At 38.2% G+C, this 25,159-nt stretch overlaps 1 long non-coding RNA gene across 1 annotated transcript in view; it reads left to right on the top strand.

The window, feature by feature from the left end:
• The first annotated feature begins 6,164 nt into the window (after window positions 1–6,164).
• The window catches only part of LOC104676358, a 34,745-nt gene continuing 15,750 nt past the window's right edge, over window positions 6,165–25,159 (top strand). Inside the window, exons 1-2 of the long non-coding RNA XR_749894.2 lie at window positions 6,165–6,292; window positions 7,789–8,315. This is a non-coding gene — a long non-coding RNA (uncharacterized LOC104676358). The remainder of the gene's footprint in view (window positions 6,293–7,788; window positions 8,316–25,159) is intronic.

Here is a 25,159-nt window from a genome sequence, read left to right as displayed (position 1 = left end):
TTGATACATTCTTAGAGCTAGTGAAGAGAACACAAAAATATGCTAAAAGACCCCCAGCAATGAAAAATCCAAGTAAGTACCAAACGAAATCCGATAAAACATGAGAAGGAAGATGCAGATTTGGACAACAGGGAATTCTTGGTTAATGTGCAATTTGAATCAGAAAAGCATAGACTATGATAGTACCCTACCTGGATGCCAGTCCCAACTGTCATCTTGATATACTCGTGTGTGTGTGTATGTGTGTGTGTTTAAGATATAAAATTTGGCATGTTAGATCATCAAATAAATCAGCCTCGAGAAACAAAAATAAAATCCTAAGCCTCCCAACTGACTAAGTGGACCCACTCTTAGCCAAGGGGGCCCCAGAGAAACCTTAAAACTGAGTTCCTAGCATTACAGAATGAGAGGTTGGAGGTGTTTTGTTATACTCCCTCCCTCACTAACCACCTTTAAGCTTTCTTCCTTCAGGGTTAACCAGAAACCAGCCCTTTTGAAAAACTTGCTCCCCACTGATTTCAACCAGCCTTGTGACTACTCCTCCCTTTTGCCTTTGAACACAACAGTGGGCCAACATTCCTCCCTGATAAAAGGCCACCGACCAGCCGGGGGCACGGTGGTTCACGTCAGTAATCCCAGCACTTTGAGAGGCCGAGATGGGTGGATCACAAAGTCAGGAGATCGAGACCATCGTGGCCAACATGGTGAAACCACATCTCCACTAAAAATACCAAAAAAGTAGTTGGGCATGGTGGTGTGCACCTGTAGTCCCAGTTACTCAGGAGGCAAGAGAATCACTTGAACCTGGGAGGCAGAGGTTGCAGTGTGCTGAGATCACACCACTGCACTCCAGCCTGGCAACAGAGCCAGACTCCAGCTCAAAAACAAACAAACAAACAAAAAAAAAGCCACCAACCATGAAGTGGTTCTGGCCAGTCAACAGAGGATGCACAGTGATGACTTTCATGTCCTCCACTTCACCTTTTAATGTCAGAAGGCTGAAAACTTCAGCCTTCCATCATGTTGACACTGCCATTTTTTGAACATGGGACCCAGGGGCATGAAGTCCAGTTGTGTATGTGCACGTTTCTCCTTTCACAAATATTCATGACTCCTCCTATAGCTTATTGAACATGTATATTCAGCCACACTATTCAGCATAAATTCCTGCTTTATTCTTCTCACCCTCCAAATATCTGTATTTCTGGCTTATGGTGGAGGCTGTGCTTCCCAGTATGTCAGAATGGCCAACTTGCAGACTGAACCCCTTTATAAGAAAGAGTTATCTCCTTTCCAAATATATGAATCTCATCATTCTTCAGTTGACAGTCTTATAGTTTACATTAACTAATGTAACTAATTTATTTAGACATGATTTTAAGTTACAAAGTATAACGGAATTTGGTTAGGTTTCTAAACAGCATGAAATACTTAAGAAAACATAAGAATCAAAATATGTATAAATTTTCTTCAAGTATGTATTCGGAATTGTATTAGTCAGTGGGAGACTTAAAGTACTCTAAAATTGAGGATATCAACTTTGTAACCTCAGTTTAAGTGGTTTAAGAGAATTTAACCAAAGTTGTTAACTGGATCAATTACTACTCTAAAGCCACTTGAAAAAATTACACAAGTTTCTAGAATTTTAATTAAATTAATGACATTAGTTATTTAGCTTATGACTCAAAAAATCAGTATAGTTGGTAACTTTAATAAAGTAAATATAAATTTTGTAAACCAAAGTGTGCCTTAAATCATTTTTGTAATACACAAAAGCCAACTTCAAGGACACAAAAACAGCGTATGGCAATGAAAAATGAACAGAAAACAAAAGTTTTATGAGTTGCAAAGAGTAGGTAGAAAATGTAGACCTGGGTTTAGGAATCAACTCCAGAAGACTATTGAGCAATAGGACAAGATAGAGGAAAGGAGAGAAGAAGAAAAGGTGGAAGAAGGGCTCGATAGAGAGATAAGAGAGGTATCATGCCATGGCTTCAAAAGAAAATGCTTTTGATTTTAAAAATTAACCAGCATATGGTAAATCAGCCCAGGATCCCATAGACCCACCTATCAGGCCCCTCACATGTTTTTCTTCCACTCAAAGGTCCTACCTCCCTGCACCTCCCCACAGCTGCCTGCCACCCTCTGAGAGCCACCTCTGCATATGGTGATTCAAGCCAGGACCCCACAAATCCACCTAAATAAACCAGCACTGGCTGGTCAGCGACTCAAAGAAGTGACCAACAAGTGAGGAAGAACAGAGTATCATGGGCAACTGACATAGAAATTCTCAAAGGCCTAGAAGATCCAGGATCCACGATCAGCTCATTCCACCCTCTTTGGCCTTGGCAGTGACATCAGATGGGAGGGTCAGTCCTCCCTCTTTTCATGGAATAGTACTTTGCTTGGCAAGGCTGTTCTTGTCACTAATGTTCACACCTGCCTTAAATGCCAGCAAGACTGAAATGTTGAAACTCTCTCATCTTCATTGGTTAAACCTGAATTTCCCCCAGGCAATTAGTTTCTCTGAATATGAGCAGGTAAACACCCTCCCTCCACCCTTTTCCCAGCTGTCCTGGGACTACTTGAAACACAGGTGTGTCTTACCACAGACAAACACTGAAACTCAAAAAGAGGGTAAATAACAACTACAGCTACTATCGAGCTAATGGATTGCATATAAACATTCAAGATTCCTGGACTACAGGAGCCTTCACACCCACTCACCTCCCCAGGAATGCTCCACTGTGTTCATTCATCAGGCTGACATTTGAGAATTTGGGTTATGCGGACTTGTGTGATCACACCACATACCCTTTCAGTACCTGAATCTCCACTGCACATGCCACCACTTTTCCTCCATCCAGCCTACCACCACTCACCACTCTGGACTTTACTTCAACAGATCATTGCTCACTTTTTCCAGTGGCTAGGGCTCGGGTATCATGCGCCAAAATACTGAAAGTTGACTGGAAACTCTGTGTATTCTTCTCTGGTGAACAGCCACCTCTCAACTTCATAGCTGCCAACAGATGATAGTCCCATCTCCCTGGCACAGATAGTGAAGTCTCTTTTTTTGCTCATGTATGGTTCTATAAGTACAGTTTTCCCTACCAAATAATACAACAAACCAAACACATCAACCAGTGAAATTAGTGGATGTCTAACATTACCCAAGGACCACAGTTCCCTTCTGGAGCTCTGCCCAGTGCTTCTGCCCTTCCCTCCCATGCCACCTGAATCCCCAGCCCTGTACTCCAGCTATCAATATCTACGTCTGTCCTTTGGCCATGTGCTAAGGACTAGTTCAGATCTTCTTCTTTGGTTTACCAATTTCCTTTTACTCTCAACTTTAATCCTCCATTGAAATTGGAGTGACCTACAGCTTCAGGTATCCAGCATCCTCCTGAATACATGGGACAAATGACAGTCAAGCCATGTTCCATGAGAGGACCAGGAATTGGCTTCCATTCTACTTCGCCTCTCACTTTCAGTGTCTATCAACACTCCCTGACTGGCAAAACTATTCTTAAATTATAACTCTCATGCTCAGAAGACCAGGTCTACTTCTCTGAACTGTCTCATGTAGTTTTTTCCAATGGACCTTTTTATCCATCAATTCCACAGAGTTCTTTCGTGGTGGCACCTATCACAATACTTGGTTTGGTCTCATGGGATTGACTTTTGCTGTAGCATTACAACATAAGTCCAAGTCTTCTACCACTAGCACCTACCAGTCCTCGCACACATCCTTCTCCCACTCAAGGGTCCTGCCCCCCATGCACCTCATTGCACCTCTCCCTTGGCTGCCCACACAGAGAACCCAGAGGTACTGTGGGAAAGGGCTTCTGTGTCCTCTTTCTCCCAGGCTGCCCTTCCTCAGGAGATGGAAACCTTGCTGGTCACTCAATACCTGCAAAACTGGAGTTTCCTATACAAAAAAAAGAGTTAGACACATCACATTAGTAACCGGAATAAGGCACCCAAAAAACAGAAAACTGGGGCAAATCCTTTTGTTTTCCAAAAGTTTGACTGTGCTTGGGATCAAAGGTACAAGATTACTTTTTGTGCCACCTTAATCCTCTGAAGCAGGAAGTTGAAGAAAAGACAGTGACTGGGATTATCCCTGAAAGGAGAGAAGAGTTCCCTTAGGGATTGGTCTGCCCTCATCTGGGCCGGAAGAAGATTGTGTGGTTGGATTGACAGTGACCACTTTTTTCAAGGTGCAGTTTTAAAGAATTAGGATAGTTAGGTGCATAAATAGACAGACAGGCAGGCAAACATAATATAATTCTGGAATTAACTTTGGAACTCTTACAAGTCTTCAATATTAGAGATGAAGAAATAAAGTCATGGAGATAGTGAGAAACTTCACTCAGACTGCATAGCTGGTTAATGTCAGTGAAGCTAGCATCCACATCTTCACATCCTGTCTCATGTTCTTTCTACAACCCCAAGAGGCCTTATTTCACTTAAGCTTGAAGTCAAATCCCAGCTATTCAGAAACCACAAAGAGCAGTCTTCAAGTGAGGACACAGACCTGAGAATTTGAGTGAATGCCTTGGGACAGAGCAGGACTAACACTTCCGGAACCCCCAGGCTTGTGATATTCGATTACTCCCTGGCTCCTCTTTCAGAGCCTGTGGTTTGGACAATAAGAGTGTGCAGGGGCCATTGAAAACAATATGCTAAGAATAGATAAGGCTCAAGGACAGTATCTCTAGCTAGTTGCACTTTTAATGAACTCCAGTAGTCAAGGACAGTATCTCTAGTTGAACTTTTAGTCAACTCTAGTAGGCGCCAAGAAGGCAGACAAATAAGAAAGACCTTAGAGACAAGGAACTAAGCAGAAGGTTACATCTGGGTGCAGAAAGTTTGTTTTGCATTGTGTTATTTTTGCTGATGTGGGGTTTTTGGAGTATAAATAAAGTGAGGCGGAGGCTCTAGGCGCGGCCGCCATGTTCTCTGTTTGTCTTTGTCTCTTGTGTCTGTTCATTCTTCACCACCCCCAGCGCGGTCCTCAATAAGAGTGAGGTTGTCCTACGGAGAGAGGGAAATAAATAGAGGGAAATGATGGAGGCTCTAAAGGGAAGTCAAATAGAAAAAGAAATCTCAGATAAGAATAGGAATCACGGTATCAGAAGCACATATTGAGCAGAAATCTGCTCTAAAATATCTCCTGATGGTCTTTCAGCCTTTGCTTGAAGTCTGTCCACAATAGAGTGCTCTATACAAGGGAGGCAACCAGATTTATTATTAATGAAATTACTTAGAAACTATTTCCTTGGTTGGACTGAAATGTGCTTCCCAGTGACTTCTGTTACTTTAGGAGAATTCTGCTCTGAACTACAGAACAGTTCCCTCCTTGTCACTGGAGGTGTCATAGCAGAGGCTAGAAGTCCTGAGTCAGTGATACTCCAGGGAGCTCCTTCCATGGGGTTGGAGGTGGCAAGACTCAAGTCTCTCATTGGCTTCAGGAATTGTTTATGCCTTGGTTTTCCACCTAGGCCACTCTTTCACCTGCTCATGGACTTCTCAGGAAATTTTACAGATTCTTACACACCAAAGAGGATGGGGCAGGAAAGTTTCACTCAGTAATTCAGAGGCATTCACATTTTTTACTTTGTTATAGCTTAATTTTTAGCAGATGGGCTCAGAAATTCATCTATAAGAAGGCCTATGAAAGAGTTTATTTGGAATGTTATAGGGACATACATTTATCTTATATGTTGATAAATGTTTGGCATAACCCATATGTAAGCCAAGTATGAACAAAAGTTTTGATTAGACCTATTTCTTCCTATTTGGTCACTCTTCCAAGCACTCCAATATCATGATGTTACTTCAGTAGAATTTAAAGAGCAGGCTAATACTGTGTAACTAATAGCATTTAGTTTTGTATCATCTCAGGATATTAATTACAAACAACAAAAGCTCACTCTGGCTGTTTAACAGAAAAGGGGTTTATTAAAATATTATTGGGTAGATTATAGAACTCTTGGAAAAGTTGCAGAACGAGGCTTGAGGCTAAGCATATAGGAGAAATGTCCAAAAACCACACCACAAAACTAGCCTGGTGGGGAAGCTCTACTGCCACTGCGACTGCTCCACCATTGCTGCATCATGCCAGGAACACATCCTTGCATCTTCAGCTAGCAGCAAAAGGGAGCCACCGCCCCTGCCAGCAAAATGTCTTCTGCAAGGAGACCCTCTTCCAATTGTTCCTTTCCAGAGCATAGTTCTGACTGGTAGAGCCTCCATCACAGGGCGCACTCTGACTGCAAAACAGACTGTGAGATTTACTTTCTGGGTTCTACCTTGGGGAGAAGGAATACAAGTCTGTAAAATAGTCCTTACATAGTGACAATGTGCGAAGAGTACTGGAAAGCAAGGGAAAAGATTACATATATTTGCTACAAGCTCAAATTGTCACTGGTTTTAGATCCAGGCAAGTTGAGACAACACCTGCAGTGTCAGCCACATATTTGAAGCATCTGTCAGGGCATACAGTTGTTCTAGCTGAAAATGACCTGGATGGATGCTGGGCTTTTAAAAAAAAAAAAAAAAGAAACAAACGAAAGAAAAGAAAGAAGAAAGAAAAGAAACACTTAACACCTCAGGCAGCAGGCTGTACCCTAAAGTAAGGTAGACATAACTATATTTCTTAATTGTGCTATAATGTTGACTGCTAAGATGTTATTATGGGTCCCAGACCTGAGGAATTGTTAGAATGATCAGAGCTGATATTGTGAACTTAACAATTCCACCTGATTATCTCCTCTATATCTTCCATTTACTTTTCTCCATTTCACTGTTGCTACCTTCATTCAGGTACCATCATCTCTCACTCAGACTAACCGTAAGAACCTCTTAACTGATCTTCAACTTCCAATCCTCTATAAGCTAAACACCACACTGCCAAAATGATCTTTCAAAAATACAAAGGCAATTGTGTTATCCTGCCCGCTGTCCTTCCTTCAATGGCTTCCTGTCACACTTAGAAAAAATAGTTGAACTCCTTAACATTGACCAGTAAGGTTCTAATTGTTTGGCTGTTCCCATAAGTCCAGTCCACGCAACACTCCTCTCCCTGGGCTTGGCTTAACAGGCCCTGGTCTCTCTATTCCCGATATGTGCCAGGTTCCTTCTTCCTTCCCAGCCTTCACACATGCTGCTGTCTCAGTCAGGAACTCTCCCTGATGGACTTTCATGTTCCATACAAAGTTCAGGCTAACTCTCATAGATTCTTTCAGATGAGGTTAGTTCCCTCTGTTTTATGCTTTTTATAAATCTGAACAACTCCTTCATGACACATGTAACCATTATACTTAAGTAATTATCAAGGTAACCATTTGTTTTGTTTAATGTCTGCTATCCTTGCTGAATTTAAATTCCATGTGTTATTCACCACTGCTATAGGCCCAACACCTCACAGTTCCTAAGACATATGAGGCCTCAATAAATATTTCTTGGCCAGGTGTGGTGGCTCACGCCTGTAATCCCAACACTTTGGGAGGCCAAGGCAGGTGGATCACCTGAGGGTGGTGAAACCTCGTCTCTACTAAAAATACAAACATTAGCTGGATGTGGTGGTGCATGCCTGTAATCCCAGCTACCCAGGAGGCTGAGGCTGGAGAATTGCTGGAACCCGGGAGGCAGAGGCTGCAGTGAGCTGAGATCGCACCACTGCACTCCAGCCTGGGCGACAGAGCAAGACTCCATCTCAAAAAAAAACAAAAAAATTGTTGAATGGTTTTTACAATCCGATTCATTTCTCTTTCCTCCTAGAAATGAAGCCTTGGCCATGCAAGCAAGGGGAGGTGAGATCTGATAGTGCCAGGGAAGAAACAGGGCACTGTCAACCCGCTAACTGGTCCTAGTATTGGCTATGTAACCCTGGACAAGTTATTTTACATTTCTAGACCTCAGTTCAGCAGCTGGAACACATGGACTTTGGATTTCCTTCTTGCTGGAACTTCCTTTATGCACTCGTGTTTGTTACTTACACATGTATTTATCCATTGTTCATGTCTGCTTGTCAGTTTTAGTTACCTCCTACCCCCACCTGTCCAAGGTGCTCTTGTCCTCAGAAGATCCCAGTGGCATGAAGAAAACTGACTTAGAAAATGTAATCCCAGATAAAACTGATCTGGAACACATAAAAAGTCTTTCCCCAACAATTTTGATTCACTTCAATTCCTGAAAACGAACTTCTGACTTTCAAAGAAAATTCCACTTTAGCAACTGTACAGGTACTAACAACAGTTTTCCCTTACCTGGAAGAACAGCCTTGGAGGAGAAAACACGCCATGTCTGTATGGGTGTGACAAAGGCTACTTTTTCTAGCATTCCTGGGACTCACAGAGAAGGCATTCATCAAGGGGCGAGATGAAAGCAGACTTAGATTTCATATAGCCAATTCTTGCAGTCCATGTCAGTAAAAGTGAAAAAGCACAGCAATAATGCATTGTCTCGTTAAGGCTAATGTGAGTAAGATAATTCAAGTATGTGGATTTCTGGTAGTGTAATTTTATCTCAACAAAGAACTGAGAACAATGAGAGAAGTGAATAGAAACCATAATCCCATCATAACAACCCCTGGAGCCTCTGAGCGCAAGGGGGATCTAGAATATTTCCAATGTCCCCTTGCAGTTAGTTAATCTCCTCCCAAAGGCACTGTTCAGATTCCTCACCATAGGTTCATTTTCCTTATTCTGCATTTCCGTGACTAGTAATGTTGTTAAGCACGTTTTAATATGATTTATATAAATAGAATCATACAGAACGTACTCTGCTGTGTTTGGCTTATTTGCTAAACATAGCGTCTTGATACACATTAAATTCCTGCTTTTTTAATAGTTTCTTTAGTTTTCTTAATGTTAGGCAGTATTTCATTGTATGAATTTTCCATAATTTATTGATTTACCTGCAGATGGACATTTAGATTATTACAATTTGGGGCTATTTGAACAAAGTTGTTATGAATATTTATGTACAAGTCTTTTGTGGACATGTTATTTCTCTTAAATGAATATTTAGGGGTGGAGCCTCTTGGTCATAGCATAGTTGTATGTTTAACTTTATAAGAAACCACCAAATTGTTTTCTACATTGATTGTGCCACCTTGCATTCATACTAGCACTGTATGAGAGTTCCAGGGACTCCATCTCCTTGCCACACTTGCTTTGTCATTAATTTTAATATTAGCCATTTTCGTGGGTTTGAAATAATATCTCATGGGGCTTTTTAACTTCATTTTGCTGACTGATAACATGATTAAGGATTTCACATGCATTTTGGTCATTTATACATTTTCACTCAGACATAAATGTGGGTCTATTTCTGAGTTCTTTATGTTTTTCATTTATCTATATGTGTATTCATACACCAAAACCACACATTCTTGACTGATGAACACTGATAGTAAGTATTGAAACCAGATGGTGTGAGACCTACAATTTTGTTTTTTTCCACTATTGTTTAAACTTTTTTAGATTCTTTGAATTTCCATATAAATCTTAAATTTGGTCCATTAGTTTCTCCAAAAAAAAGCCAACTGGGATTTTTTTAAGGATTGCAAGGAATAAATAGATCAATTTAAGAGGACTGATACATTTAAAATAGTGTGTTATTCAATATGTGAACATATATCTCTTCATTTATTTGGGTCCTGTCTAGTTTTTCTCAAGATTGTTTTATAATTTTCAGTGTAGTGGTCTTACAAATTTTTGTTAAATATATTGCTAACATTTTATCTTTTTATGCTGTCATAAAGTTATTTCTAAATTTTATTTCCAATTGTGTGGTGATGGTATATAGAAATATAATTGATTTCTATATATTGACCTTGTATTCTGCGGCCTTGATAAAGTTACATATTAGTTCCAATATATATTTCTATAAGTTTCTTAGGAATTTCTACATGGGCAATTATGCCATTTGAGAGTAAAGACATTTGTGCTTCTTCTTTCCAATCCATGCTTGTACTTAGTTTTCTTACCTTATTGCACTGGCTGGAACTTCCAGGAAATGTTAGAATAGAAGTGGTAAATTGGGATATACTTGCCTTGTTTCTGATACTAGGGGAAAAATATTTCACAATTAATATAATGTTAGCCATAGGTTTTTCATAGATGACCTTCATCACATAGAGAAAATTCCTTTCTATTCCTAGTTTGCAGAGAGTTTTATCCTCATTGTGTGTTGAATTTTGTCAAATGCTTTCTCTACATCTATTGAGACAATATAATTTTTTCCTTTATTCAGTTAATTTGGTGAATTACATTGATAATATTAAATAAACCTTGCATTCTATGACAAATCCTCTTAATACATTGCTAGACTAAATTTACTGATTTTTCTTAAGGATTTTTGCTTCTGTGCTCCTGAGAAATACCAATCTGTAACTTTCGTTTCATTTAACATCCTTGTCAAATTTCAATATCAGGGCTACGTTAACCTGAAAAAGACTTGGTGAATATTACCTCTTTCTCTGTTTTATGAAAGAAATTATGTATGATTGAAATTCTTATTTCTTAAGTGTATGATCTAATTCACCAGTTAATCCTTTCGGACGTGGGGCGTTCTAAATGGGAAGGTTTTAAACTATGGGTTTTATTTCTGTAATAATTATAGAGATTGTCTCAGTCAGGGTACAATGAGAAGAACAGAACCAGTTGGAATTGTACTTCAGAGGTTTACCACAAGGGCTCAATTTACATGATTGCAAAGGCAGCTAGGCAAGTCTAAAATCCAGAGGTCAGGACATCAAGAGGGTATGCTGGAACTCTGTCATGGGCTGAAGCTGTAATCCACACAGAATTTCTTCAGGGAAGTTTCAGCTTGGCTTTTAAAGCCTTTCAACTGATTGAATCAGACCAGCCTATATAAACCGGGATGTTCTCCCTTACTTAAAGTCAATTCATAATGGACTTTAATTACATCTACCTTCACAGCAACACCTAGATTAGTATTTGATTGAGTAACCAGGGACTGTCACGCAGCCAAGCTGACACATCAAAAGACTGTCACAGGGCTGTCAAATGTTCATTTCTTTATGTGTTAGTTTTTTATTTTCAAGGAATTTGTGCTTTTAATCTAACTTGTAGAATTCAATATGAAGTTGTTTATAATATCCACTCATTTTAAATTTAAAAATGTCACGCCTATCATTTGTGAAATGCTTTCTATTCATTTTTAAATATATAACATCATCGTGTGTGTGAAAGTACTCAAGCCAAAAACTAAATAAGGATGATAATTTTTAAAGTAATGATAGTAGTCATAATAATAATTTTTAACACCTAGGATTCATCTCTTATTCCTCTTTCCTCACCTCCCACATACTCCTTCCTAGATCCCAAGTTCTGCCTTAAGCTTGTTATCACTTCTCATCTTCTCATTATCTTCAATGTTCTTACCCTAATTAGAGCCACCATCATCCTCACCTGAACCACTGCAGAAGTTTCCTATCTTGTGTCCTGATTTCTATCTTGTCTCCTTATTCCTATCTTGTGCCACAGCAATCCCATATCAGAACAACCACAAACAACCACAGCAATCATATAAAATATAGAGAAGATTATGTCCTCCCTGATTGAAATGATACAATATCTTGCCATTGTAGCTAGAGAAAAATCTGAACTCCTTACTGTCCTACAAAGCACTTCATGCTGTGGCACTGACTCTTATGCTGACTTCATCATATCTTTCTTTCCTTGTTCACTACGTTGCAGGAATATTGGCATTCTGGTGGCTTCCTTCCCTTTAAAGTAACCTTTTAACTGACTAAAATTGAAGTATAAATTCATAAAACCTCACCAACTGCAGGTATACATCTCAATAAAGCTTCATAAGCTAAACAAACATGCAACCAATGCACAGATGAAGAAATAACATGTTACCAGCATCTCAGAAGCAGTCCACCTGGGAAGCAGGTCCTCAGAAGCAGTCCCAGTCACTACCAGCCCCCAAACATTACCTTTTCCTGGCATCTAACACCATACATTCGTTCTTCATGTTGTGAACTGTACATAAAGGGAATCATAAAGTATGAACTCTTTGGTGCCTGGATTTTTTTTCCTCAAAATTGTGTTTGTGATATTTCTGGCGTGTATAGATTGTTCATTCTCATTGCTGTATAGTATTTCTCTATGAGAATATACCACCATTTGTGCATCCATTTGATTGCTAAAAGACATTTTAGTAGTTTTCAATTTTGAATTTTAAAAATAGTACTAATTTGAATATTCACGTACTTATCCTTTTGTGACTATATGTACACACTTCTGTTAGGTACATACCTAGGAATATAATGACTGGGTCAGAGGATAGGGATATGCTTAGCTCTAGTGAACACTGTTAACTTTTTCAAATTCTTTCTACCATCTATTATTCCTATCAGCAGTGTATGAAAGTTTCAATTGCTCCACACTCTGACCAAACTTGGTATTGTCTATCTTTTTTCTTGGTAGCCATTTTGGTGGTTATGTGGAGATAACACGTTGTGATTTGAATTTGCATTTCTCTTATGAATGATGAGATTAAATTCTTTATCATATGTTTATCAGAAATGTGGAAATGCCCTTTCATGAATTGTCTGTTCAAGTTGTTCAGACATTTTTCCTTTGCTTATTTCTTGTTTTTGTTGCTGTTGTTGTTGTTGTTGTTGATCTGTAAGTAGGAATACATATGTGTATGTATTCTGGGAACAAGCCCTTTATTAAATATAGGTATTACATAAAGCTTCTCCATCCCTGTGGCTTGATATTTTGCAGTCTTGGTGGTGTTTTTGATAATCAGAAATTTTTACTTTTAATGACATCCAATTTGTCATTTTTCCACCTTATTGGTATGATTTTTATTACCTGACTAAGGAATCTTTCCTATTGACAAGATCTGAAGACATTCTCCCAGAGTTTAGAATTTTGGTTTTGGATGTGTAATACATTTTTATTTTCTATAGGTACATAATATACATATTTATGGGGTACATGTGACGTTTTGTTACACACACAGAATGTATAATGATCAAGTCACAGTATTTAGAATATCCATCACCGTGAGCATTTATCGTTTATCTGTGTTGAGGACATTTCAGTTCCTCACTTCCAGATATTTTGAAAGATACAACACATTCTCATTAACTATAGTCACCTCACTCTACGATTAATCATTAGAACTTATTTATTCTATTTAACTATATGTTTGTACCCATTAACCAACCTCTCTGTTTCCCCACAACCCTATGCACATACACCCCTTTCCCACCCTCTGGTAACTATCATTTTATTCTCTACCTTTGTGAAATCACCGTTTTTAGCTCCCACATATGACGGAAGATGAGGTCATTGTCTTTCTGTGTCTGGCATATTCTATTTAACATAATGACCTCCATCCAGTTTCATCCATGTTGCTGCAAATAATATGATTTCCTTATTTTTGTGGCTGAGTAGTATTCCATTTTATGCGTGTGTGTGTGTGTGTGTGTGTGTGTGTGTATAAAATATTTTCTTTGTGCATTCATCTGTTGATGAACTCTTAGGTTAATTCCATATCTTTGCTATTGTAATAGTGCAGCAGTAAACATTAGGATGCATAAATCCTTTTGATATACTGGTTTTCTTTCCTTCAAATAAATACTTAGTAGTGGGATTGCTGGATCACATGGTAGTTCTATTTTTAGTTATTTGAGAAATCTCCATACTGTTACCCATAATGGCTGTATTAATTTGCATACCCACCAATGGTGTATGAGAATTCTCCTCATCCTCTCAAGCATCTGTTATTTTTCATCTTTTTTAAAATAGCCATTCTTACTGGAGTGAGGTGATATCTCACTGTGGTTTTAGTTTGCATTTCCCTGAGAATTAGTGATGTTGAGCAATTTTTCATATACTTGTTGGCCATTTGTATGTCTTCTTTTTAGAAATGTCTGTTTAGATCCTTTGTCCACTTTTTAACAGGATCGTTTGTGTTTTTTTGCTGCTGTTTGAGTTCCTATATACCCTGGATATTAGTCTCTTGTTGGATAAATGTTTTGCAAATATTTTCTCCCATTCAACAGGTTATCTCTTAACTTTGTTGATAACTTCCTTTGCTGTGCAGAAGCTTTTTAGTTTAATGTAATACTAATTGCCTATTTGCCTGTGCTTTTGAGTCCTTAACCATAAAATCCTCACCTAGACCAATGTTCTGGAGTATTTCCTCTATTTTCTTCTAGCAGTTACATAGTTTAGGGTCTTGCATTTAATGTCTTTAATCCATTTCAAGTTGACTTTTGTATATCATGAGAGATGGGGTCTAGTTTCATTCTTCTGCATATGGATACCCCGTTTTCCCTGGATTATCTATTAAAGAGGGTGTCCTTTTCATGGTGTATGTTCTTGGTACCTTCATCGAAAGTCAATTAGCCCTAAATACATGAGTTTATTTGGGAGTTCTGTATTTTGTTCCATTGGTTTATGTGTCTGTTTTAATCCTATATCATGCCATTTTGGTTACTATAGCTTTGTAATATGTTTTGAAGTCAGGTAGTGTGATTGATATGGTTTGGATGTTTTGTCCTCTCCACATCTCATGTTGAAATGTGACCTCCAGTGTTGGAGGTTGGCCTGATGAGAAGTGTTTGGATCACGGAGACAGATCCCTCATGAATGGTTTGGTGCCCTCTCCATGGTAAAAAGTGAGTTCTCATTCTGTGAGTTCATGTTAAATCTGGTTGTAAAACAGTGTGACACCTCATCCCCTCTTTCTCTCTTGCTACCTCTCTCACTATGTGACAAACTAGATCCCCATCACCTTTCACCATGATTGATTGTAAGCTTCCTGAGGCCCTCACCAGAAGCAGATGCCAGCACTGTGCTTTGTGTACAGCCTGCAGAACTGTAAGCCAAAATAAACCTCTTTTCCTTAGAAATTACCCAGTCTCAGGTATTCCTTTATAGCAAAACAAACAGCCTACAGTGATGCCTCCAGTTTTGTCTTTTTTGCTCAGCATTCCTTTGTTTATTCAGGCTCATTTTTGGTTCCATACAAATTGCAGGGTTTTTTCTATTTCTGTAAAAGAATGACACGGATATTTTGATAGAGATCACATTGAATGTATAGATTGCTTTTGGTAGTATGGTTATTTTAACCATGTTAATTTTTCCAATGAATAAGCATTGAATCTCTTTCCACTTGTTTGCATCCTTTTCAATTTCTTTCATCAGTGTTTCATAGTTTTCCTGGTGAAGGTCTTTCCCCTCTTTGGTTAAATTTATTTCTAGCTATTTTTGTAGCTATTGTAAATGAGATTGCTTTCTTGATTTCTTTTCCAGATAGTTTGTAATTGGTGTCCAGAACTGCTACTGATTTTTGTATGTTGATATTTTGTCCTGCCATTTTACTGAACTTGTTTTATAGATCTAAGAGGATTTTGATGGAGTCTTTGGGTTTTGCTAGATAGAAGATCAGGTCATCTGAGAAGAGGGACAATCTGACTTACTCTTTACCAACTTAGATGCTTTTTATTTCTTTCTCTGGCCTGATTACTCTGGCTGGAACTTCTAGTACTATGTTAAATATGCATAATGAAAGTAGCCTTCCTTGCCTAATTCCAGTTCTTGGAGGAAGACTTTAAACTTTTCCCCATTCAATGTTATGTTAGCAATGGGCTTGTGTATGGCCTTTATTTTGTTGAGGTATGTTTCTTCTATATGTAATTTGTTGAGAGTTTTATCATAAAAGGATGTTGAATTTTGTCAACTGCTTTTTCTGCATCTATCGAGAGGATCACTTTATTTTTCCTTCATTCTGTTTATGTGGTATATCACATTTATTGACTTCCATATGTTGAACTATCCTGGCATAGTTCAACACAGATAAATCTCGATTGTGGTGTGTCATCTTTGTGAAGTGCTGTTGGAATTGGTTTCCTAGTATTTTGTTGAAGATTTTTGCATCTATGTACATCAGGAATATTGACCTATAGTTTTCTTTTTTGTTGTTGTGTCCTTGTCTGGTTTTGATATCCAAATAATGCTGGCTTCATACAATGAGTTAGGTAGAATTCCCTCCTCTTCTAGTTTTCGGAATAATTTGAGGAGAAATGGTATTAGTTCTTTCTAAGTTTGGTAGAATTCAGCAGTGAAGCCATCATGTCCTTGTCTTTTCTTTGCTGAGAGAATTTTTATTACTGATTCAATCTTGTTACTCATTATTGGTTACTCATTATTGGTCTGTGGGTTATTTTTTAAAGTTCTATTGTTTTACTGTTCAAATTTAGACTGTAATCCACCTGGAACTAATTTTTGCTTATGATGTAAGGTAGGGGGAGGTTATATTTTTTTTATTCCATAGGAATATAGGAATATCCAGTTGACCTAGGCACCATTTATCAAAAAGGCTCTACTGCCATGTAGTCATCCTTCTCATATATCAAGCAATTATATATGTGTGAGTCTGTTCCTGGAGTCTCTATTCTATTCCATTGGTCTATCCTTACACCAGCAAAATGCTGTTTTAATTACTGTAGCATTTACATCCAGTAGTTGAAATACTGTAACTTTGTTATTGTCTAAGAACTTCTTGGCTATTGTTAGCTATTTGTCTCTCCAAATACATTTTAAAATAAGCTTGTCAAGTACTACCAACAAAATTATGTCAGAATAAATATATGATAAATACAAGCTAATTTTAAAATTGAATTTTTAAATAAGCTTGACAAATTCTACCAAAAATAATAGCACTACAATTCATACACATTGAATCTATAGGGTAATTTGGGTATAACATATTTTACTATTGAGTCTTCAAACTAAGAACATGTGACATTTTTATTTCATTTAAATCTTCTTTAATTTCTCCCAATAATGTTCTACAGATTTTAAAGATTTTGCACATCTTTGCTAAATATATTCATATATTTGGATAGTTTTTGACATCATAAACTTTATAACTTTTTAAATTGTCATTTTGATGTTGATACAAAGAAATGCAGTTAACTTTTATACATTGATTTTATTTCTAATGATAAATTGACTTTTTAGGTTTCAAAGTTTACAGTTTTTTTCTTATTTTTGACTTACATAATTATGTATTATTTAAATAAAGACAATCATATTCTTCTCTTTCAATCTTCAGACATTTTATTTTTTTCATGGCTATGACTCCAGCTAGAATCTCCTGTGGAATTCTAAATAGAAATGAAGATAATGAATATCCTTGTCTCATTCCAATCTCTGGGGTAAGCATTCAAGATTTTACCATTAAGAATAAAGTTTGTTACATATTTTTATAGTTACTCCTTTAAAGAAATACTCTTCTATTTCTAGTATAATCAGAATTATCATGAGTTGTTGTTGAATTTTATCAAGAACTTTTCCTGAATCTACTGGGATTTTTATATAATTACCATTTTCTACTAATGTAGTAAATTTCAAAGATGTCTTTCCAAATATTAAACTAATCTTGTATTCCTAAAATGTAATCAGCTTGGTTGTTATATATTATTATTTGCTGTATCTCACTTAATTGATTTACTTACATTTTGTTTAAGAATTTTTTTATTAGGTTGATGCAAAAGTTATCGTGGTTTTTGTCTTTTTTTTATTATTATACTTAAAGTTCTGAGATACATCTGCAGAACATGCAGTTTGTTACATAGGTATACATTTGCCATGGTGGTTTGCTGCACTCACCAACCTGTCATCTAGATTTTAAGCCCCACATGCATTAGGTATTTGTCCTAATGCTCTCCCTCGCCTTGTACTTTACCACCCCTGACAGGCCCTGGTGTGTGATGCTCCTCTCCCTCTGTCCATGTGTTCTCGTTGTTCAACTTCCACTTATGAGTGAGAACATGTGGTATTTGGTTTTCAGTTCCTGTGTTAGTTTTCTGAGAATGATGATTTCCAACTTCATCCATGTCCCTGCAAAGGGCATGAACTCATTCTTTTCATGGTTGCATAGTATTCCATGGTGTTTATGTGCCACATTTTCTTTATCCAGTCTATCATTGATGGGCATTTGGGTTGATTCCAAGTCTTTGCTATTGTGAATAGTGCTGCAATAAACATACATGTGCACATGTCTTTGTAGTAGAATGATTTATAATCCTTTGGGTATATACCCAGTAATGGGATTGCTGGGTCAAATGGTATTTCTGATTAGAGATCTCTGAGGAATTGCTGCATTGTCTTCCACAATGGTTGAACTAATTTACACTCCCACCAACAGTGTAAAAGTTTTCCTGTATCTCCACATCCTCTCCAGCATCTGTTGTTTCCTGATTTTGTTGTTTTTTTTTTTTTTTTTTTTTTTTTTTTTGGAGACAGAGTTTCACTCTTGTTGCCCAGGCTGGAGTGCAGTGGCGTGATCTTGGCTCATTGCAACCTCTGCCTCCTGGGTTCAAGTGATTCTTTAAATAATGTGTGGTGGTGCATGCATGTAATCCCAAGTAGCTGGGTTTACAGGTATGTGCCACCATGCCCAGCTAATTTCGTATTTTCAGTAGAGACAGGGTTTCTCCACGCTGGTCAGGCAGGTCTTGAACTCCCAACCTCAGGTGATCCACCCGCCTCAGCCTCCCAAAGTGCTGGGATTACAGGCATGAGCCACTGCATCTAGCCCCTGACTTTTTAATGATCGCTATTCTAACTGGTGTGAGATGGTATCTCATTGTGGCTTTGATCTGCATTTCTCTAATGGCCAGTGATGATGAGCTCTTTTTCATATGTTTGTTGGCTGCATATATGTCTTCTTTTAAGAAGTGTCTGTTCATATCCTTTGTCCACTTTTTGTTGGGGTTGTTTGTTTTTTTCTTGTAAATTTGTGTAAGTTCCTTGTAGATTCTTGACATTAGACCTTTGTCAAATGGATAGATTGTAGAAATTTTCTCCCATTCTATAGGTTGCCTGTTCACTCTGATGATATTTTCTTTTGTTATGCAGAAACTCTTTAGTTTAATTAGATCCAATTTGCCAATTTTGGCTTTTGTTGCAATTGCTTTTGGTGTTTTAGTCATGAAGTCTTTGCACATGCCTATCTCCTGAATGGTATTGCCTAGGTTTTCTTCTAGGGTTTTTATGGTTTTAGGTCTAACATTTAAGTCTTTAATCCTTCTTGAGTTAATTTTTGTATAAGGTGTGTAAGGAAGGGGTCCAGGTTCAGTTCTGTGCATATAGTTAGAAAGTTTTCCAGCACCTTCTATTAAATAGGGAATTCCTTCCCCATTGCTGGTTTTTGTCATGTTTGTCAAAGATCAGATGGTTGAAGATGTGTGGTATTATTTCTGAGGCCTCTGTTCTGTTCCATTGGTCTATATATCTGTTTTGGTACCAGTACCATGCTGTTTTGGTTGCTGTAGCCTTGTAGTATAGTTTGAAATCAGGTAGCATGATGCCTCCAGCTTTATTCTTTTTGCTTAGGATTGTCTTGGCTATGTGGGCTCTTTTTTGGTTCCATATGAAATTTAAAGGACTTTTTTCTAATTCAGTGAAGAAAGTCAATGGTAGCTTGATGGGAATAGCATTGAATCTCTAAATTACTTTAGGGAGTATGGCCATTTTCACTATATTGATTGTTCCTATCCATGAGCATGGAAGTTTTTCCAGTTGTTTTCTCTAATTTCCTTGAGCAGTGGTTTGTGGTTATCCTCTTTTATTTCGTTAAGCAGTGGTTTATAGTTCTCCTTGAAAAGGTCCTTCACTCCCTTGTAAGTTGTATTCCTAGGTATTTTATTTTCTTTGTAGCAATTTTGAATGGAAGTTCACTCATGATTTGGCTTTCTGTTTGTCTGTTATTGGTGTATAGGAATGCTTGTGATTTTTACACATTGATTTTGTATCCTGAGACTTTGCTGAAGTTGCTTATCAGCTTAAGGAGATTTTGGGCTGAGATGATGGGGGTTTCTAAATATACAGTCATGTCATCTGCAAACAGAGACAATTTTACTTCCCCTCTTCCTGTATGAATACATTTTATTTCTTTCTCTTGCATGATTTCCCTGGCCAGAACTTCCAATACTATGTCGAATAGGTGTGGTGAGAGAGGGCATACCTGTCTTGTCCAGGTTTTCAAAGGTAATGCTTCCAGTTTTTGCACTTTCAATATGATATTGGCTGTGGGTTTGTCATAAACAGCTCTTACTATTTTGAGATACGTCCCATCAATACCTAGTTTATTAAGTGTTTTTAGCATGAAGAGGTGTTGAATTTTATTGAAGGCCTTTTCTGCATCTATTGAGATAATCATGTGGTTTTTAATCATTGGTTCTGTTTATGTGATGGATTACATTTATTGATTTGCATATGTTGAACCAGCTTTGCATCCCAGGGATAAAGCTGACCTGATAATGATGGATAAGCTTTTTGATGTGCTGCTGGTTTCAGTTTGCCAGTATTTTATTGAGGATTTTCGCATCGATGTTCATGAGGGATATTGACCTGAAATTTTCTTTTTTTGTTGTGTATCTGCCAGGTTTTGGTATCAGGATGATGCTGGCCTCATAAAATGAGTTAGGGAGGATTCCCCCTTTTCTATTGTTTGGAATAGTTTCAGAAGGAATGGTACCAGCTCCTCTTTGTACCTCTGGTAGAATTTGGCTGTGAATCCTTCTGGTCCTGGGATTTTTTTGTTTGTTTGTTTGTTTTTTGTTTTTGTTTTTGTTTTTGTTTTGGTTAGTAGGCTATTAATTATTGCCCCAATTTCAGAACTTGTTATTGGTCTACTCAGGGGTTCAACTTCTTCCTGGTTTAGACTTGGGAGTGTGTGTGTGTATCCAGGAATGCATCCATTTCTTCTAGATTTTCTAGTTTATTTACATAGAGGTGTTTATAGTATTCTCTGATGGTAGTTTGTATTTCTGTGGGATCAGTGGTGATATCCCCCGTTATAATTTTTTATTGTGTCTATTTGATTCTTCTCTGTTTTCTTCTTTGTTACTTTGGCTAGCAGTCTATCTATTTTGTTAATCTTTTCAAAAAATCACCTCCTGGATTCATGTCTCTATCTCCTTCAGTTCTGGTCAGATCTTAGTTATTTCTTATCTTCTGCTAGCTTTTGAATTTGTTTGCTCTTGCTTCTCTAGTTCTTTTAGCTATCACGTTAGGGTGTCAGTTTTAGACCTTTTCTATTTCTGATGTGGGCATTTAATGCTATAAATTTCCCTCTTCATGCTGCTTTAGCTGTGTCCCTGAGATTCTGGTACGTTGTACCTTTGTTCTCGTTGGTTTCAAATAATTTATTTATTTCTGCCTTAATTTTGTTATTTACCCAGTAATCATTCAGGAGTAGGTTGTTCAACTTCCATGTAGTTGTTTGGTTTTGAGTGCATTTCTCAATCCTACCTTTTAATTTGATTGCACTGTGGTCTGAGAGACTGTTTGTTATAATTTCAATTCTTTTGCATTTGCTGAGGAGTGTTTTACTTCCAATTATGTGGTCAATTTTAGAATAAGTGCTATGTGGTGATGAGAGGAATGTACATTCTGTTGATTTTGGGTGAAGAGTTCTGTAGATGTCTATTAGGTCGGCTTGGTCCAGAGCTGAGTTCAAGTCCTAAATATCATTGTTAATTTTCTGTCTCATTCATCTGTCTAATACTGACAGTGTCTAACATTAAAGTCTCCCACTACTATTGTGTGGGAGTCTAAGTCTCTTTGTGCATCTCTAAGAACTTGCTTTATGAGTCTGGGTGTTCCTGTATTGGGTGCAGATATATTTAGGATAGTTAGCTCTTCTTGTTGCATTGATCCCTTTACCATTATGCAATGCCCCTCTTTGTCTTTTTTGATCTCTGTTGGTTTAAAGTCTGTTTTATCAGAGACTAGGATTGCAATCCCTAGTTTGCAATCCCTGCTCTTTTTTTTCCATTTGCAATATCCCTTTATTTTGAGCCTATGTGTATCTTTCCAAGTGAGATAGGTCTCCGGAATACAACACACCAACGGGTCTTGACTCTTTATCCAATTTGCCAGTCTATGTCTTGTAATTGGGGCACTTAGCCCATTTACATTTAAGGTAAATGTTATGTGTGAATTTGATCCTGTCATCATGATGCTAGCTGGTTATTTTGCACATTACTTAATGCAGTTTCTTCATAGTGTCATTGGTCTTTATATTTTGGTATGTTTTTGCAGTGGCTGGTACCATTTTTTCCTTTCCATATGTAGTGCTTCCTTCAGGAGCTCTTGTAAGGTAGGCCTGGTGGTGACAAAACCACTCAGCATTTGCTTGTCTGTAAAGGATTTTATTTCTCCTTCACTTATGAAACTTGGTTTGGCTTGATATGAAATTCTGGGTTGAAAATTCTTTTATTTAAGAATGTTTCATATTGGCCCCCACTCTCTTTTGGCTTGCAGGGTTTCTGCAGAGAGACACACTGTTAGTCTGATGGGCTTCTCTTTGTAGGTAATCTGACCTTTTTCTCTGGTTGCCCTTAACATTTTTTTTTTTTTCTTTTCATTTCAACCTTGGACAATCTGACAATTATGTGTCTTGAGGTTGCTCTTCTCAAGGAGAATCTTAGAGGTGTTCTCTGTATTTCCTGAATTTAAATGTTGGCCTGCCTTGCTAGGTTGGGGAAGTTCTCCTGGATAACATCCTTAAGTGTGTTTTCCAACTTGGTTCCCTTCTCCCCGTCACTTTCACATACACCAATCAATTGTAGGTTTGGTCTTTTCACATAGTCCCATATTTCTTGGAAGCTTTGTTTTTTCCTTTTCATTCTTTTTATTCTAATCTTGTCTTATGCTTTATTTCATTAAGTTGATCTTCAGTCTCTGCTATCCTTTCTTCCACTTGATCGATTTGGCTCTTGATACTTGTGTATGCTTCACGAAGTTCTCATGCTGTGTTTTTCAGCTCCATCAGGTCATTTATCTTCTTCTCTAAACTGGTTATTCTAGTTAGCAATTCCTGTAACCTTCTATCAAGGTTCCTCGCATAGGATTAGAACATGCTCCTTTAGCTTAGAGGAGTTTGTTATTACCGACCTTCTCAAGCCTAATTCTGTCAATTCGTCAAATTCATTCTCCATCCAATTTTATGCCCTTGTTGGAGAGGAGTTGTGATCATTTGGAGGAGAAGAGGCATTCTTGTTTTTGGAATTTTAAGCATTTTTGTGCTGGTTTTTCCTCATCTTCATGGATTTATCCGCCTTTGATCTTTAATGCTGATGCCTTTTGGATGGGGTTTTTGAGTGGGTGTCCTCTTTGTTGATGTTGATGTGATTGCTCTCTGTTTGTTAGTTTTCCTTCTAACAGTCAGGCCCCTCTTCTGTAGGTCTGCTGGAGTTTGCTGGAGGTCCATTCCAGACCTTGCTTGCTGGTATCACCAGTGGAAGCTGCAGAACAGCAAAGATTGCTGCCTACTCCTTCCTCTGGAAGTTTCATCCCAGAGGGGTATCTGCCTGATGCAAGCCAGAGCTCTCCTGTGTGAGGTATCTGTCGACCCCTCCTGGGAGATGTCTTCCAGTCAGGAGGCACAGGGGTCAGGGACCCACTTGAGGAGGCAGTCCGTCCCTTAGTAGAGCTTGAACACTGTGCTGGGAGGTCTGCTGCTCTCGTCAGACCTGGTGGCAGGAAATTTTAAGTCTGCTGAAGCCGCACCCACAGCTGCCCCTTCCCCCAGGTGCTCTGTCCCAGGGATATGGGAGTTTTATCAATAAGCCCCTGACTGGGGCTGCTGCCTTTCTTTCAGTGATGCCCCAGTCAGTGAGGAGGAATCTAGAGAGGCAGTCTGGCCACAGCCACTTTGCCATGCTGTGGTGAGTTTGGCTTCCTTAACACTATGAGTGGAAAACCGCCTACTCAAGTCTCAGTAATGGCAGACAGCCCTCCCTGCACCAAGCTCAATCGTCCCAGGCTGACTTCAGGCTGCTGTGCTGGCAGCAAGAATTTCAAGCGAGTGGTTCTTAGCTTGCTGGGCTCCGTGGGAGTGGGACCTGCTGATTGAGACCCCTTGGCTCCCTGGCTTCAGTCCCCTTTCCAGGGGAGTGAACGGCTCTGTCTCACTGAGGTTCCAGGTACCACTGGGATATGAAAAAAAAAAAAACTCCTACAGCTAGCTCGAGGTCTGCGCAAACAGCCACTTAGTTTTGTGCTTGAAACCCAGGACCCTCATGGTGTAGGCACAAAAGGGAATCCCCTGGTCTGTAGGTTGCAAAAGCCATGGGGAAAGTGTAGTATCTGGACTGGGTAGCACAGTCCCTCATGGCTTCCCTTGGCTATGGGAGGTAGTTCCCCGTCCCTTTGCACTTCCCACGTGAGGCAACACCCCACTCTGCTTCTGCTCACCCTCTGTGGGCTGCACCCAATGTCTAACCAGTCCCAGTGAGATGAACCAGGTACCTCAGTTGGAAATGCAGAAATCAGTCACCTTCTGCATTGGTCTTGCTAGGAGTTGCAGACCACAGTTGCTCCCATTCAGCCATCTTGCCAGCTGTCTTTAAGAAATTTTTTATCTGTGTTCATGAAAGCGGTTGACCAAAGTTCTTTTACATTTGAAATTTTTATATTGTTTTCTTCTACTTCTACTTGAATTTCCATTTTACTTCTTTATGACATTTTTAGTGTAACATATGCTTAAATATATTTACTGACTACTCTCTTCATAAGAATGTGTAAGTACATTGAATTGAAATATTTGTCTATCATTCCCTATGGTTATAAGGTTATGTGTTTATAAATTCTTCTAAGTCAGACATCATTATACTTATCAGTATTAATAATAATTATTGTTCATTGTACCAATAAAATATACTTATATTTTATAGATAATTATATTTAAAGTTTTATTAGAAACATTTAATGAACTTATAAGAGCTGTCTCTTTTTTGTTTTCAATTACTTCATAAAATCATAGAAAAATATTATCTGTTGATAGTTTCATCTTTTTATATGTAAGTAACTAAGGAAACTTGTTTACGTGGCTACTCAAGTTGGATTTCCTGACAGAGATGAGTGAGGTTGCCAGGACATACAATTTAATAAAGAAGTATTTAAAAACAAACAAACAAACAACTGTAAGGGATAGTGAAAGCAACAGAACAAGAAAGTGTATATGTCAAGCAAACATATGGGCTGAGATAAAGCCTAGCTTTTGTCTGACCCACAAAAGAAAGTTGTTGAAAATAAGCTGCACTATAGAGATACAGATGTGTAAAAACAATAAACTG

Source organism: Rhinopithecus roxellana, chromosome 8, assembly GCF_007565055.1.
Source record: "Rhinopithecus roxellana isolate Shanxi Qingling chromosome 8, ASM756505v1, whole genome shotgun sequence".
NCBI lineage: Eukaryota > Metazoa > Chordata > Mammalia > Primates > Cercopithecidae > Rhinopithecus > Rhinopithecus roxellana.
This window is presented reverse-complemented; position numbering and strand designations above follow the sequence as displayed.